We start from the raw sequence: 16411 nt of genomic DNA, 5'->3' as shown, positions 1-16411 counted from the left end.
CGTTGTAAGGCCTATACTACTTCTATTTATGCTTATATATTGTATTGACAATGACATCCTAGCGTTTTTAATATAATGAAATCGCATTCCTTCAGAAAAGCTTTGATCATTTACTTATCATATTTTTGGGAACATATTGCACAACATATTTCTTCAAAATTATACTCTGATTTTCAAATAAAGCATAAACAAATCGGTCTTTTCTAGCCGAGAAAATGGGGGTGTCACAGTGAATGTGGTGGAGGCTGCTTTAAGTCGTAAGTCGGTTGGGCCTTCAGTTGGGGTATCGTATATGAGTATATTAGTGGATTTGTGACATCCCCAATTTCACGGCCAGAAAAGACCGATTTGTTTATGCTTTGTTTTTAAAATCAGAGTAATCGTTTAATGAAAATTGATGCGGAATTTGTTCCCAAAACAAAATATGATAAGAATTTATCAAAGCATTTCTTAAAGAAATGTATTTTCATTATATAACAAAATCTCGGGATGTCATGTTCCGATACAGACACATAAGCATAGACAGAACTTACATTTATTTACACTAATGATTTACATCTCCTTTAATCTCTCAGTGAAATATGTCTTCGTATTAATACCTATGATAAAAAGAAAACTGAGTGGGTCAAGCTTAGGAGCCTGGTGAGCATATAGGGTTTTCAACCCACAATAATATAATTATTATATTCAACCATCAAAGAATCAACCCAATTAACCATCCCCATTATCTTCTTTATTTCTTTGGATTTTACCCTTAGAATTCAACTACCCGCCATTCATTCATTCCTAAGGATTGACCTAAGGAATTGGCACAAAATCTATTGCTACATAAGGCGCATCTACCAACATCATCCTTTAAGCGCCTCTGCCAGGATTACGTCATACACTATGAGGCGCGACTGCCAGGTTTATGACATTCTATTTTGGGCGCATCCGCCGACATTATCCTATAAGCGCATCTGCCAGGATTATCCTATAAGCGCATGTGCTAGTATTATGACATTCTCTATTTGGTGCATCTACCAATATTATTCTCAAGCGCATCTGCTAGTATTATGACATTCTCTACTTGGTGTATCTACCAATATTATTCTTTAAGCATCTTACATACCTCGTCATTTACCTCATCATTGTATCACATACCAACTATCTCATCTACCCATGTTCTACCCAACATATTAGTAGATATAAAATACATATACGGTTTAACTCATTTAAAAACCATATAAAACATCCATTCCACACTTATCTCAAATAAAAAATAGTATATAAACACATAACACACATTTCAAAGCAAATAATTCATATTTATGTGTTAGAAGAAAGTAACCACACACTCACTTGATCAGAAGATGATCGGACAACACTATGGCTTGTAGAAGTAGTATTCTTCGATAGATCTGGAAGATCTTCACAAAAACCGGGCTACTCGCGGGCAAAGCTTCGACTCGGAAATTTTACTTCTCGGGATCTTCGGGGCTTCGGTACTTGCTTTGGGGCTCGGGATTAATACCGGGGCTTCAGGATATTTCTTGCACGAAAAACGAAGTAAAACGGGAGAGAGAGGAGAAGAATTGAGCAAGGAACTCGGCTGCCCTCGCACCCTTTATATAGGGGCCGATTCTTCGAATTACGCTGGGCGTAAATCTAGGTACGCCAGACGTAACCCGGATAAGCCTGGTGACTCCCCCCTTTGGATAATATCTGAATTTATATTTAAATTAAATACTTTAATTATTTAATAAACTTCAAAAATTCATATCTTCCTCATACGAGCTTCATTTTCGACGTTCTTTATATCTCCGCGTAGGTGAGACTACGATCTACAACTTTTGTTTAGACTCCATCGGCTAATTTTGACTTTATTTTTAGTATATTATTTTTGTAGGCCGGGACAAGAAAACTCTGTTATAAATTCATAACTTCTCATCTGACGTCCGTTTTCGTCTGTTTTTTTACCGTTGCACAACTATCAACAAGATCTTCGATTATCGTTTAGATTGTTTCGGCTAAAAACCGCTCGATCTCTAATCGAGTATTCGGGCTGCATACCGCTAAGTCGAAACTTAGAAAAATCATAACTTCCTCATACGAAGTCAGATTCAAACTTTCTGTTTATGCACACTCATGGTTTAACGAACTCTACGACTTTCGTTTAGATCGCTAAGGCTAAATATCAATCTAACATAAATTCACTTTTTACGTCATTCAGCGTCGTGCCGGTTCTGTCGCGAAACTTCGACAAGTCATAACTTTTTCGTTATAACTCGGATTTTGGCGTTCTTTATATGTATGGAATCCTTGTAACATATACTAAAACTTAGTTAAGATTATTCTTTCAAAATAATCTTCCATCAAAAAGTCATTTTTGACGCTTAACGTCTCTAAATTGACTAGCCCTGATCTACGGGCGTTACAGGATTCCCCGCGTTTGGGATTGATTAGGGAGGCTTGGGCTAAGGGTGTTCGGGAAGAAAACTGGAAGACAGAGAGGATCAGGGGTGAGATTGCCAAATTTTTTCTGGGTGGTCGTAGATTGTTGACCCGTTGTGGTCGGGTATGGGTTCCAATGTCTGGTGGGGTTAGACAGATTGTGTTGGAGGAGGCTCATAAGTCTCGCTTTTCTATCCATCCGGAGGCCACCAAAATGTATCGGGATCTGAGATTGAGCTATTGGTGGTCGTGTACGAAAAGGGAGATCGTCTGGTATGTTAAGAGATGTATGACCTGCAGGATGGTCAATGCTGCGCATCAGAGGCCGCACGGCAAGTTGTATCCTCTGGAGGTTCCCATTTGGAAATAGGAGTAGATTTTGATGACTTTCATCACCAAGTTGCTGCAGACGGCAAAGGGCTCCGATACTATTTGGGTCATCGTCGATCGATTGACCAAGAGTGCCCACTTTCTGACAGTATGGGAGAGTTCTTTGGCCGAGAAGTTGGCCGACGTGTATGTTCGCAAAATTGTTGCTCACCATGGGGTTCCGGTCTCCATTGTATCAGACCATGATGTTCGATTTACCTCTTGCTTCTGGCAAAATTTCCATGAGCAACTGGGCACGAGGTTGCATTTCAGCACAACTTATCATCTGCATACCAACGGCTAGAGTGAGCAGGCGATACAAACCCTTGAGGATATGTTGCATGCCTGTGTCATCGATTTTGGTGGGAGGTAGGACTCCTACCTACCCCTCACAGAGTTCTCCTACAACAATAGTTATCACTTCAGCATTGGTGCTCCACCTTTTGAGCTCTTGTATGGGCAGATATGTCATACCCCGGTTTGTTGGGGCAATGTTGCTCACAGAGTTATGGGGCATACCGAAGTAGTCCTTTAGACGATGGAGATGATTTAACAGATCAGGCAGAGATTGCAGACTGCTTAGAGTCGGCAGAAGAGCTATGTCGACCGGCGTCGATCCGAGTGGGAGTTTCAGGTCGGCATCATGGTATTATTGAAGGTCTCACCTTGGAAAACTGTGATTCTCTTCAGGAAGAGGGGAAAATTGGGTCCCCCTTATAGCCTCATTTCCTTCACCCTTTCAGCTTCCACCCTCTTTGAGTATATTTTTGTAGACCTAGCCCTTGTGTGTTCTTGGTGTTGAAGAAAGAAGAAGGGGTCCTTTGAGAAGCTTTGGTGTGGGATTCAAGCTTGTATATATGAGAATTTCATCTATTTGGGGAGCTCCATAAGGTATAAAGTCTTGAAATTTACATGTATATCTTTGAGATCTAGAAATATGGAGTTTTATGAGTTTGTCCCCTTTTCTTGGACTTGATGAGTAAATGCTACTCTAAGACCAAAGGAGCTACCTTTTCAGAAGATTTAAGTTGTGTAAAGTCATAAAAATGCTTTCTGGACTAATTTGGTGCTTGCATGCAAAGTGTAGAGGTCCTTAGTTGTTAAGACCAACTAGGAGGATGGTTTTGAGTCTTAATGATGCCTGCATAACCATAAAGTTGGAAAATTTTATGGTTAAGAGCACCTTTTTGGATATGGATCTCGTTTGTGGACGTTATGTCTGTATGGAATAAGCCTTTTTCGAAGTTGTGCATGGCCACCACGTACGATGCGCGTACCATGGCGTACATTGGGTGTAGGTGGTCGACATCACTTTTTGGTCAAGATGGAGGACGCTCAGCGTACAGCTGTGTACGCCCTGCGTACTCAGCCTGTTGGGTTTTCGAGTTTGGGCTTCAAGCTTTGGTCCGCCTTTTGAGCTTGGATGCTTGGGCCCTTACTGGTCCATCTGATTATGGGTGTTTTCAGATATGTGAAGTATGGACCTTGGAGTAAGGCCCAAATAGGAGTTAGACCCAATTTGAAAATTTGGGCCAATTATGGGCCTTGGATGGTTATTTAGTGGTTGGGCCTTTTGGATTAAGATTTGGGTATGGGTCTTAGCCCAACAAAGGAAAAAAGGTAAAGTGGCCATTTACCCTAATATTGGACAATTAACTTAGAATGTAATCCAAGTATTGATTAGATGACTTTTATGTTGTGATAGCGTGGGGATTTTAGTGAGCTAGCAGCCAGAGGCTTTCAGTGTGATTCAGCAGTGTGAGGTGAGTGTTCCTCACTATACTTTTGGTTCGAAGGCACCAAGGTCGACTGTGACATCTCCAATTTCACTTGTTTATGCTTTGTTTTAAAATCAGAGTAATCTTTTAAAGAAAACAGTTGCGGAATTTGTTCCCAAAACAACATATGATAAGAATTTATCAAAGCATTTCTTTAAAGAAATGTATTTTCATTAAATAACAAAATCTCGGGATGTCGTGTTCTGATACAGACCAAAAGCATAAACAGTACAATACAAACCTTACAACAGTTATTCTGGTCTATAATCCAAAATATCTCGTCAAGTCATCCGACTTATACTCTTGTGCCATTACCTGTAATACAAAGAAAACTGAGTGGGTCAGGCTTGGGAGCCTGGTCAGCATATAGGATTTTCATCCCACAATGTTATATCATATATATATATATATATATATATATATATATATATATATATATATATATATATATATATATATATATATATATATATATATATATATATATATATAACATTCAAACTTGTACAATTTCACCATATAAAGGCAACTCTTATCCCACCCCATCGATCCTCACAACGAAACGATCTAAACTCTCGTATCTAAAATTTTCCTCTTTACCTAATCCCTACTCACTGATCTAAAACTATCATCTTCACCCGATACATACTCACAGATCTAAATCTAACCTTTTCACCTGATCCATAATCACGGATCTAAAACTAACCTTTTCCCCTGATCCATACTCACGGATCTAAAACTAACCTCCTGATCTGGTCCATACTCTCGAATCAATAAATGTACCAAATCCATACTCCCGGAATAGGGACAATTAACTATACCTTAATCCTGATCTGATCCATACTCCCAGATCAATAATTGTGTCCAATCCATACTCCCGGACTAGGGACAATTAACTTAGTCTTAATCCATACTCCCAGACTAATAACAAGCATTATCTCTTTACCTGATCCATACTCCCGGATCTAAAACTAACCTCTTGGTCTAATCCATACTCACGGATCTAAAACTAACCTCTTGATCTGATCAATACTCACGGATCTAAAACTAACCTCTTGATTTGATCCATACTCACGGATCTCATCTACCCATGTCCTACCCAACATATTTGTAGATATAAAATACATATACAGTTTGACTCATTTAAAACTATATAAAACATCCATTCCACACTCATCTCAAATAAACAGCAATATATAAACACATAGCACGTATTTCATAGCAAATACTTCATATTTATGTGTTAGAAGAAAGTAACTACACTCTCACTCCAAACACATACTTAATACATTCAAACAATACTTATATTAAAATCGTGTTTATGAAAGGGACTATACACTCACTTGATTAGATGATTCTCGGACAACACTACGACTCGTAAAGTAGTATTCTTCGGTAAAACTGGAAGATCTTCACACATCGGGCTTCTCGCAGGCAGAGCTTCGGCTCGGAAACTCTTTTCTTCTCGGGATCTTCAGGCTTCATGACTTGATTCGTGTCTCGGTATGATATCGGGGCTTCAGGGTGTTAAAATAGGGCTTAGAAAGAGTATCGGGAGTGAGAGAGTGATAAAGTAGCAACCTAAATCGGCTGCCCTTCGATTTCTATTTATAGGGCTGATTTTATGGATTCACATCGTGAATCTCAAATATTCACGTCGTGAGTTCAGTTGGCACTGCATGCATCGTCGCAAGTTGCGTCTTTCAGGCTCCATAAGTCATAAATACTGAGTTCACGTCGTGAACTCTGACAATATTGGGGTTTCGCGCCCCGAACTTCAGAAATTCATAACTTTCGCATACGAACTCCGTTTTTGACGTTCTTTATATCGACACATAGGTAAAAACAATATATACAATTCATTTAGACTTCGTCGGCTAATTTTGAATTTATTTCTATTATATTATTTATATATTATTTTTAGTAGGCCGGGACAGGAAAACTCCGTTATAAACTCGTAACTTCTTCATTTGTCGTCCGTTTTCGTCTGTCTTTTCACCGTTGGACTACAATCGAAATGATCTTCAATTCTCATTTAGATTGTTTCAGCTAAATATCGCTCGATCTCATATTCGAACTTCAGGCTGTACATTGCTAAGCCGAAACTTCGAAAAATCATAACTTCCTCATACGAAGTCAGATTTGGGCGTTCTATTCATGCGCGCTATCGGTTTAACCTATTCTATGACTTTTGCTTAGATTGCTAAATCCAAATATTGCTGTATCATAATTCACTATTTATGTCACACAGTGTTGTGTCTGTTCTGTCGCGAAATTTCGACAGGTCATAACTTCTTCGTTATAACTCGGATTTCAACGTTCTTTATATGTACGGAATCCTTGTAACATATACTACAACTTAGTTAAGACTAATCCTTCTAAATAATATTCTATCAAAAAGTCGTTTTCAACACTTATTGTCTCTTAATTGACTAGCACGGATCTGCGGGCGTTACATCGGTCCTTTTGGATTGTTATCCTATTTAGCGTATGATTAAAAATTATAGTGATATGTTAGATGGGATGATGTTATGATTAGTGATATGTAAGATCTGTCTACCTGTTATTAACTAGTAAATTGTGTGATTATCTGTAATATATGTGTGTCGACATGATGTATGTTTGGTTGGGTTGAGGCTGACCTGTTTTGTGCTGAAGGCCAACAAACCCAAGGCATCGCGGATAGACTGAAGGCTAATGGGGCGTGCCAGTCAGGACAAAGGCCTAGAGAACGGTCCAGATGCATTGAAGGTCCAGTGTGGTGTACCAATCATGCTAAAGGTTATGTGAGCGTACCAGGTAGACTGTCAGCTGTTGGGGTGTTCTAATCAGACTGAAGGCTTTGTATGCATGTTGTTTATTATTACTATGTTGTTTTGTATTGGGTTGGTACTTTCGGGGAAACTCACTAAGCTTTACGCTTACTGTTTTGGGTTATGTTTTAGGTACCTCAGATGATCGCGGGAAGGCGAAGGCTTGATCGTGCACCTCCTCATGTTTTGTTTATGATTTTGGGAAAACTCTGATAATAGACATGTTTTGAAAAACTATTTTTGTAAACAAGTGATGATTTGGATTGTTTAAAAAGTTTAAATTTTTCGTGAAAATTTTGGATGTTACCCTTGTCAATGATCATGACAATCAATCTAAGCATGTCATGGATATCTAACGCTCTCTAACACAATCAAAGTCACTGATTAGTATTATCTAACCTTATGCTTATTATCAAAGTCCTAGTCATACAAACCTAATGATCATAGATTCATATGATTCAGGTACATTTAGATAGAATGATCATCTAATCCTAATAATACTTACCAATAAACAATAAAAATCATAACTTTCACGTGAAAGGTAAAACAATCAATCAAACACAAGTAAAAACCAAATTCAATTAATCTTACTTACGAAATCAAAGCATATCAACAAGGTTTCATCAATACCTAGTGAAAGAAAAGATTTTTACACCATATTTAGTAAACTAAAGCAGAAAAACATCACCAAAAGAATGCAAGACATGATCACAAGCAAAACCAAAGTGAAATCTTGATACAATAGCGCTCGAATCTTCAAATTCTTGCTCCAACTGAATATCTAGCTTCAAAATCAACCCTTTGAGAGTTTTCCTTGTGAACAATCGTAACCCTAAGACCTCCACCTTCCTGTAAACGACCTAATGTACGGAATATATATAGTTGCCAAATTTTGGCCACCATAACGTGGTTAAGAGGCACCACGTCATGGTCTTCATAGATATCTCGAATTCTCCAAATCAGCTCAATGACCTCGAAGTTTCCATTTATCACGTTGTGGTGGTGATCACCACGTCGTGGGAGTTAGATTTCATATTTTGGCACAAACACGAAAGTCATCTGAAATTTTGTTTAGTTTTCAGATCATTTTGAATGCCCTTAATCGGAGTTACAAGTCATGAGATATGGTCAAAACACTGACGAGCGATCAAGCTGTTCAACAACATCCTTTATGTGTCTTTTTCAGCTCCGTTCTACTGCTTTTGCATCCCAACTCTCATTTTAACTGTAATTAAACATTTTAAATCATATTAAGTATCATATATCTAAAAAATAACATTTTAATCGGTATATTAAGATAATGACCTAAAATATATAGTTAAATAAGGTCATATCAGGCACAAACACGAAAATCATCCGAAATTTTGTCTAGTTTATGTATTATTTTGAATCGCCTTAATTGGAGTTACAAGCCATGAATAGAATCCTGATGAGGGGTCAAGATATCAAACAACATCCTTTTTGTGTCTTTTTCAGCTCCTCTTCCTCTAAGTATCTAACTTTTGTCGATATCAGTCATTTTCTTCGAGAATGTCGATTTTTGGCTGCAAAATATAATATAAACATCATAAGTACCAAATATCTTTTCAATTAACCAAATTACAGCTTAAAATGTATTAATACAAGGCCTATAAATATGTATAAATATGGCACTTTCACCATTCAATTCAATAACATTTATCAGAGTAACATCAAAAGTTATTATGTGCGAAAATCTCCAATGGATGTGATGCAATCAAGTCGCGCCCCTCCTTTAATATAAGAAACCTGAAAACATTTAAACCATAAACCGTAAGCACAAAGTTTAGTGAGTTCCCCAAATTACCATACGATAAGCACGAACGGACCCAGCCAATGCACTTCGGGCCCAATCTATAACATATATATAATTGGACCTAACCCATATAATCGAGACCAACCCATAACATACATAATCGGGCCCAGCCTATAACATACAGAATCGGGCCTAACTTATAACATACATAATCATGCCCATCCTATATAAATGGGCCCAACCCATAACATACATCAGTCCCGACGCATAACAAACATAATCGGGCCCAACCCATATAAAACATATAAAGACATGCAAGAGTCACAATGATAGCTAGCATCCTACAAACATAATCCAGTGTGTCGACATTAGTGCTTTCGACCCATGAGTATAGTGGAAAGACTCACCTCGATCGGTAAACGAATAGATCTCACACACGAGCTACCGGTGCTAAAGTCCCTCCCACTAAACATATCCAGAAACCAAACTCTAATTAGCAATAAAGGTAAATACCCCAACTCAGCAAGCCTAAATACTATGATAAATCTTCACTTAGACAAAAGACCAGTTTTCCCTTCTAAGTCCTCAACCCTTCATAGTTGATACAAAGTTAAACAGGTCAAAAAGTCAACGGTCAACCTTTAGTTGACTTACGCATAGGGTGCACCTAGATCTACGGAGAGCATAGAGCCTTTTCCAAAAAAAACGGGTGAAAATCAGGCTACGATGGGCATGGCCCATATTACACCCCGCATATAGTTTCTATTGCCAAACTTAATTTTAAGCACTTAATACATTAAGACCTTTCACTCAAAGCTCAGATCTGGTCATAATAGCTTTATAATGTATAAGTTTCCAAGTTTAACCATTTGGATGGTCCATACAAACAGTATCTAGTCTTTAAGTTTCAAAGGGACAAAAAATGCTTCTTTCTTTACTTAATCCATTAAGTCTATGTTTCCAATCTTCATATCTGAATCAATATGATGTTTTGATGTATAAAGTTGCATAACAAGGCCACAAACTTTCAAGATCTAAACTTTATGCACTAAAATGACCAAAAATGCTAACACAACTTGCATGGATTAGTGAATAAGCACCAAAGCACAACTTTCCAAGTCCATCAAGTCCCAGGAATGTTCCATATAGCTCAAAAAGTGTTGGAGTTCTTACAACTCCCAAAACACAAGCTCAAGGGACCAAAAAGTGGCAAATATGACAAATAATTAGATCTATGAAACCAATGAGAAAGTTTGAAGTTTTTACTCACAATGGTCCAGAAATGAAGTAACATTGTTGGATTTATACTTGAACTCTTCTTCTATACAATTTTCCATCATCTTGACCATCAAGATTCAACCTTCTAATAGAGACGTAAGCTCATAAATGATGTCAATGCTCAAAACAAGTAAGCGGAGGCTAAGGTTTCTCAACGGATGATCTTAGGTGATGGAGGTTGGTCATGAGAGGGTTTCCCATAAGTTAGAGCCCTTAAATGGGGCTCAAAACCAAAGACTTATGGTTTTGATCTGCTACAATTACGCCATGTGTAGTTTACTAAACTCGCATCCAATATTTCAGCATTTATGCCATGCGTAGGGCAAAACCCCCAATTTCCACTTCTACTTCAATCAACCATAACTTCTTCATTTCAACTCTATTTTCAGCGTTCTTTATATGCACAGAAAGGTATTGAAGAGCCCCACAATTCTATCTAATTAGTTTTAACTTAGAACATACTGAATTAAAATCCTTAATTCTTGGAAGAAGTATAAAACATCCTTTTTCCCATTTTACCCTTTGACTCCAAAACACAAACCAAGGGCTTGGATCACAAACCATTATTATCATCATCCAATAGGGTTTAAACCCTATTCCCTTGAAGTCCAAGGCATTTACTTGATCCATTTATTGTCCACAATCCCGAAATAAGAAACTTACCGAAACAGGATGTTACAGGTTGGAGTCGTTGATTTGTACGACTTGGTCGTCGGTGCTTGTCATACTTTGATTCAGTAGGGTGAGTGTGCATATGTGTGTGTGAAGGTTATCAAGTGTTTTTGTAAAATCTATTTCACCATTTTGATAGAGTTGTAGTTTCTGGTTCCTAATTTGGATTTTCTTCAGATTTGCTTTATACTTGAAATTTATTTCGGGTGGTAGTAGTGGTCCCGCTTGTCTATACAGTTAATTTATGTTTTTAATTAATAGAAAATAAAAAAAAGGTATAAAAATATAAAGGACAATATAGTCATTTTATGTATGGAAATTATATAAAACACAATAAAATCAAAACCTAAGAACGATATCTGAATGCAAAACAAAATCTAAGAATAAAACATGTAATATTCACGAACTATACGGACAATTTCAGCAATTTATTCGATAATCAGTTTATAGACAAATGTTTCCACGTGAACATGAATTCTCTCCAAGTGAAAATTTCTTGTGCGACTTGTATCTACCACCTTTACAACTACACCGCCAACGATTCAACCTAACCCGTACGTAGCAAACTAATTTGACACGTTGTCCTCCTAGTTTCATTTGTCAATTTTGTCCCTTACATGTCCAATAAATGATAGTGTAAATATTAGTCACATAAGTGAAAATACATTTCCCTAATATGCTTTGTTGTTTTGTTTTTTCTTGTTTATTGAAGCTTGAAAGAATATATTGTTCGACAATAATTTAGTTTGATAATATATATATATATATATATATATATATATATATATATATATATATATATATATATATATAGAGAGAGAGAGAGAGAGAGAAAGAGAGAGAGAGATTTAATAAAGAACCATTATATTGAAATTTTGTTTTTTTTACATCAAAGAATGCCAAAAAATATAAATTTTGATATATTTATTCAATCTTTTCGATAAAAAATATGCTTTAACTTTTCAAAAAACAAATAAATGAAGTGAGACTTTTTGAAAAAAAAAAACATTTTGAATATCAGTATCGATCTCTATAGAAAGAGGACGAAAAATCATGAACAATGGTATATTCGGTTTCTTTTCAATAAAAAATATGGCCTAAAAAATCTAAACGAAAAAAATGGGGTTTGTTATAATCCGGTGCATGTACGTCCATTGTAAAAGTCTACAATCTTTTCTTTTGTAGTTGATCGCTTTAAATTTCGACATTTTAAATTAATTATTTGTTTCCTTGATTAATAATGGTTCTTTATTGAATTATATATATATATATATATATATATATATATATATATATATATATATATATATATACTTGGTGTGAGACCCGTGTATTACACGGGTTTATTAAAAATAAAAATTTAATATTAATATATAAATATGAAATATTTTATAATGTAATATTTTATATAAAAAAACGTAATCTTTTGAAAATTTGCAAAATAAATTAAATTATTTGAAGTATTTATGAAAATTATTACCAAATTAATAGGATGATTTATTTGGCACAAACACGAAAGTCAACTGAAATTTTGTTTAGTTTTCAGATCATTTTGAATGTCCTTAATCGGAGTTACAAGTCATGAGATATGGTCAAAACACTAACGAGCGGTCAAGCTGTTCAACAACATCCTTTCTGTGTCTTTTTCAGCTCCATTCTACTGCTTTTGCATCCCAACTCTCATTTTAACTGTAATTAAACATTTTAAATCATATTATGTATCATATATCTAAAAAATAACATTTTAATCGAATATATTAAGATAATTACCTAAAATATATTGTTAAATAAGGTCATATCAGGCACAAACACGAAAATCATCCGAAATTTTGTCTAGTTTATGCATTATTTTGAATCGCCTTAATTGGAGTTACAAGCCATGAGATATGGATAGAATACTGATGAGGGGTCAAGATATCAAACAACATCCTTTTTGTGTCTTTTTCAGCTCCTTTTCCTCTAAGTATCTAACTTTTGTCGGTATCAGTCATTTTCTTCGAGAATGTCGATTTTTAGCTTTAAAATATAATTTAAACATGATAAGTACCAAATATCTTTGCAATTAACCAAATTACAGCTTAAAATGTATTAAAACAAGGCCTATACATATGTATAAATATGGCACTTTCACCATTCAATTCAATAACATTTATCAGAGTAACATCAAAAGTTATTATGTGCGAAAATCTCCAATGGATGTGATGCAATCAAGTCGCGCCCCTCCTTTAATATAAGAAACCTGAAAACATTTAAACCATAAACCATAAGCACAAAGTTTAGTGAGTTCCCCAAAATACCATACGATAAGCACGAACGGACCCAGCCAATGCACTTCGGGCCCAATCTATAACATATATATAATTGGACCTAACCCATATAATCAAGACCAACCCATAACATACATAATCGGGCCCAGCCTATAACATACAGAATCGGGCCTAACTTATAACATACATAATCATGCCCATCCTATATAAATGGGCCCAACCCATAACATACATCAGTCCCGACGCATAACAAACATAATCGGGCCCAACCCATATAAAACATATAAAGACATGCAAGAGTCACAATGATAGCTAGCATCCTACAAACATAATCCAGTGTGTCGACATTAGTGCTTTCGACCCATGAGTATAGTGGAAAGACTCACCTCGATCGGTAAACGAATAGATCTCACACACGAGCTACCGGTGCTAAAGTCCCTCCCACTAAACATATCCAGAAACCAAACTCTAATTAGCAATAAAGGTAAATACCCCAACTCAGCAAGCCTAAATACTATGATAAATCTTCACTTAGACAAAAGACCAGTTTTCCCTTCTAAGTCCTCAACCCTTCGTAGTTGATACAAAGTTAAACAGGTCAAAAAGTCAACGGTCAACCTTTAGTTGACTTACGCATAGGGTGCACCTAGATCTACGGAGAGCATAGAGCCTTCCAAAAAAAACGGGTGAAAATCAGGCTACGATGGGCATGGCCCATATTACACCCCGCATATAGTTTCTATTGCCAAACTTAATTTTAAGCACTTAATACATTAAGACCTTTCACTCAAAGCTCAGATCTGGTCATAATAGCTTTATAATGTATAAGTTTCCAAGTGTATCCATTTGGATGGTCCAGACAAACAGTATCTAGTCTTTAAGTTTCAAAGGGACCAAAAATGCTTCTTTCTTTACTTAATCCATTAAGTCTATGTTTCCAATCTTCATATTTGAATCAATATGATGTTTTGATGTATAAAGTTGCATCACAAGGCCACAAACTTTCAAGATCTAAACTTTATGCACTAAAATGACCAAAAATGCTACCACAACTTGCATGGCTTAATGAACAAGCACCAAAGCACAACTTTCCAAGTCCATCAAGTCCCAGGAATATTCCATATAGCTCAAAAAGTGTTGGAGTTCTTACAACTCCCAAAACACAAGCTCAAGGGACCAAAAAGTGGCAAATATGACAAATAACTAGCTCTATGAAACCAATGAGAATGTTTGAAGTTTTTACTCACAATGGTCCAGAAATGAAGTAACATTGTTGGATTTATACTTGAACTCTTCTTCTATACACTTTGCCATCATCTTGACCATCAAGATTCAACCTTCTAATAGAGACGTAAGCTCATAAATGATGTCAATGCTCAAAACAAGTAAACGGACGCTAAGGTTTCTCAACGGATGATCTTAGGTGATGGAGGTTGGTCATGAGAGGGTTTCCCATAAGTTAGAGCCCTTAAATGGGGCTCAAAACCAAAGAATTATGGTTTTGATCTGCTACGATTACGCCATGTGTAGTTTACTAAACTCGCATCCAATATTTCAGCATTTATGCCATGCGTAGGGCAAAACCCCCAATTTCCACTTGAACTTCAATCAACCATAATTTCTTCATTTCAACTATATTTTCAGCATTCTTTATATGCACAGAAAGGTATTGAAGAGCCCCACAATTCTATCTAATTACTTTTAAATTAGAACATATTGAATTAAAATCCTTAATTCTTGGAAGAAGTATAAAACATCCTTTTTCCCATTTTACCCTTTGACTCCAAAACACAAACCAAGGGCTTGGATCACAAACCATTATTATCAACATCCAATAGGTTTTAAACCCTATTCCCTTGAAGTCCAAGGCATTTACTTGATCCATTTATTGTCCACAATCCCGAAATAAGAAACTTACAGAAACAGGATGTTACGGGTTGGAGTCGTTGATTTGTACGACTTGGTCGTCGGTGCTTGTCATACTTTGATTCAGTAGGGTGAGTGTGTATATGTGTGTGAAGGTTATCAAGTGTTTTTGTAAATTGTATTTCACCATTTTGATAGAGGTGTTGTAGTTTATGTTTCCTAATTTGGATTTTCTTCAGTTTTGCTTTATATTTGAAATTTATTTTGGGTGGTAGTAGTGGTCCCGCTTGTCTATACACTTAATTTATGTTTTTAATTAATAGAAAATAAAAAAGGTATAAAAATATAAAGGACAATATAGTCATTTTATGTATGTAAATTATAAAAAACACAATAAAATCAAAACCTAAGAACGATCTCTGAATGCAAAACAAAATCTAAGAATAAAACATGTAATATTCACGAACTATACGGACAATTTCAGCAATTTATTCGATAATCAGTTTATAGACAAATGTTTCCACGTGAACATGAATTCTCTCTAAGTGAAAATTTCTTGTGCGACTTGTATCTACCACCTTTACAACTACACCGCCTATGATTCAACATGACCCGTACGTAGCAAACTAATTTGACACGTTGCCCTCTTAGTTTCATTTGTCAATTTTGTCCCTTACATGTCCAATAAATGATAGTGTAAATATTAGTCACATAAGTGAAAATACATTTCCCTAAGATGCTTTGTTGTTTTGTTTTTTCTTGTTTATTGAAGCTTGAAAGAATATATTGTTCGACAATAATTTAGTTTGATAATATATATATATATATATATATATATATATATATATATATATATATATATATATATATATATATATATATATAGGGTGAGATTTAATAAAGAACCATTATATTGAAATTTTGTTTTTTTTACATCAAAGAATGCCAAAAAATATAAAGTTTGATATATTTATTAAATCTTTTCGATAAAAAATATGCTTTAACTTTCCAAAAAACAAATAAATGAAGTGACACTTTTTGAAAAAAAAAATTTGAATATCAATATGGATCTCTATAGAAAGAGGACGAAAAATCATGAACAATGGTATATTCGGTTTTTTTTTCAATAAAAAATATTGCCTAAAAAATCTAAACAAAAAA

This window comes from Lactuca serriola, chromosome 7, assembly GCF_051521515.1.
Source record: "Lactuca serriola cultivar US96UC23 chromosome 7, Lser_US96UC23_V15, whole genome shotgun sequence".
Lineage (NCBI taxonomy): Eukaryota > Viridiplantae > Streptophyta > Magnoliopsida > Asterales > Asteraceae > Lactuca > Lactuca serriola.
This window is presented reverse-complemented; position numbering follows the sequence as displayed.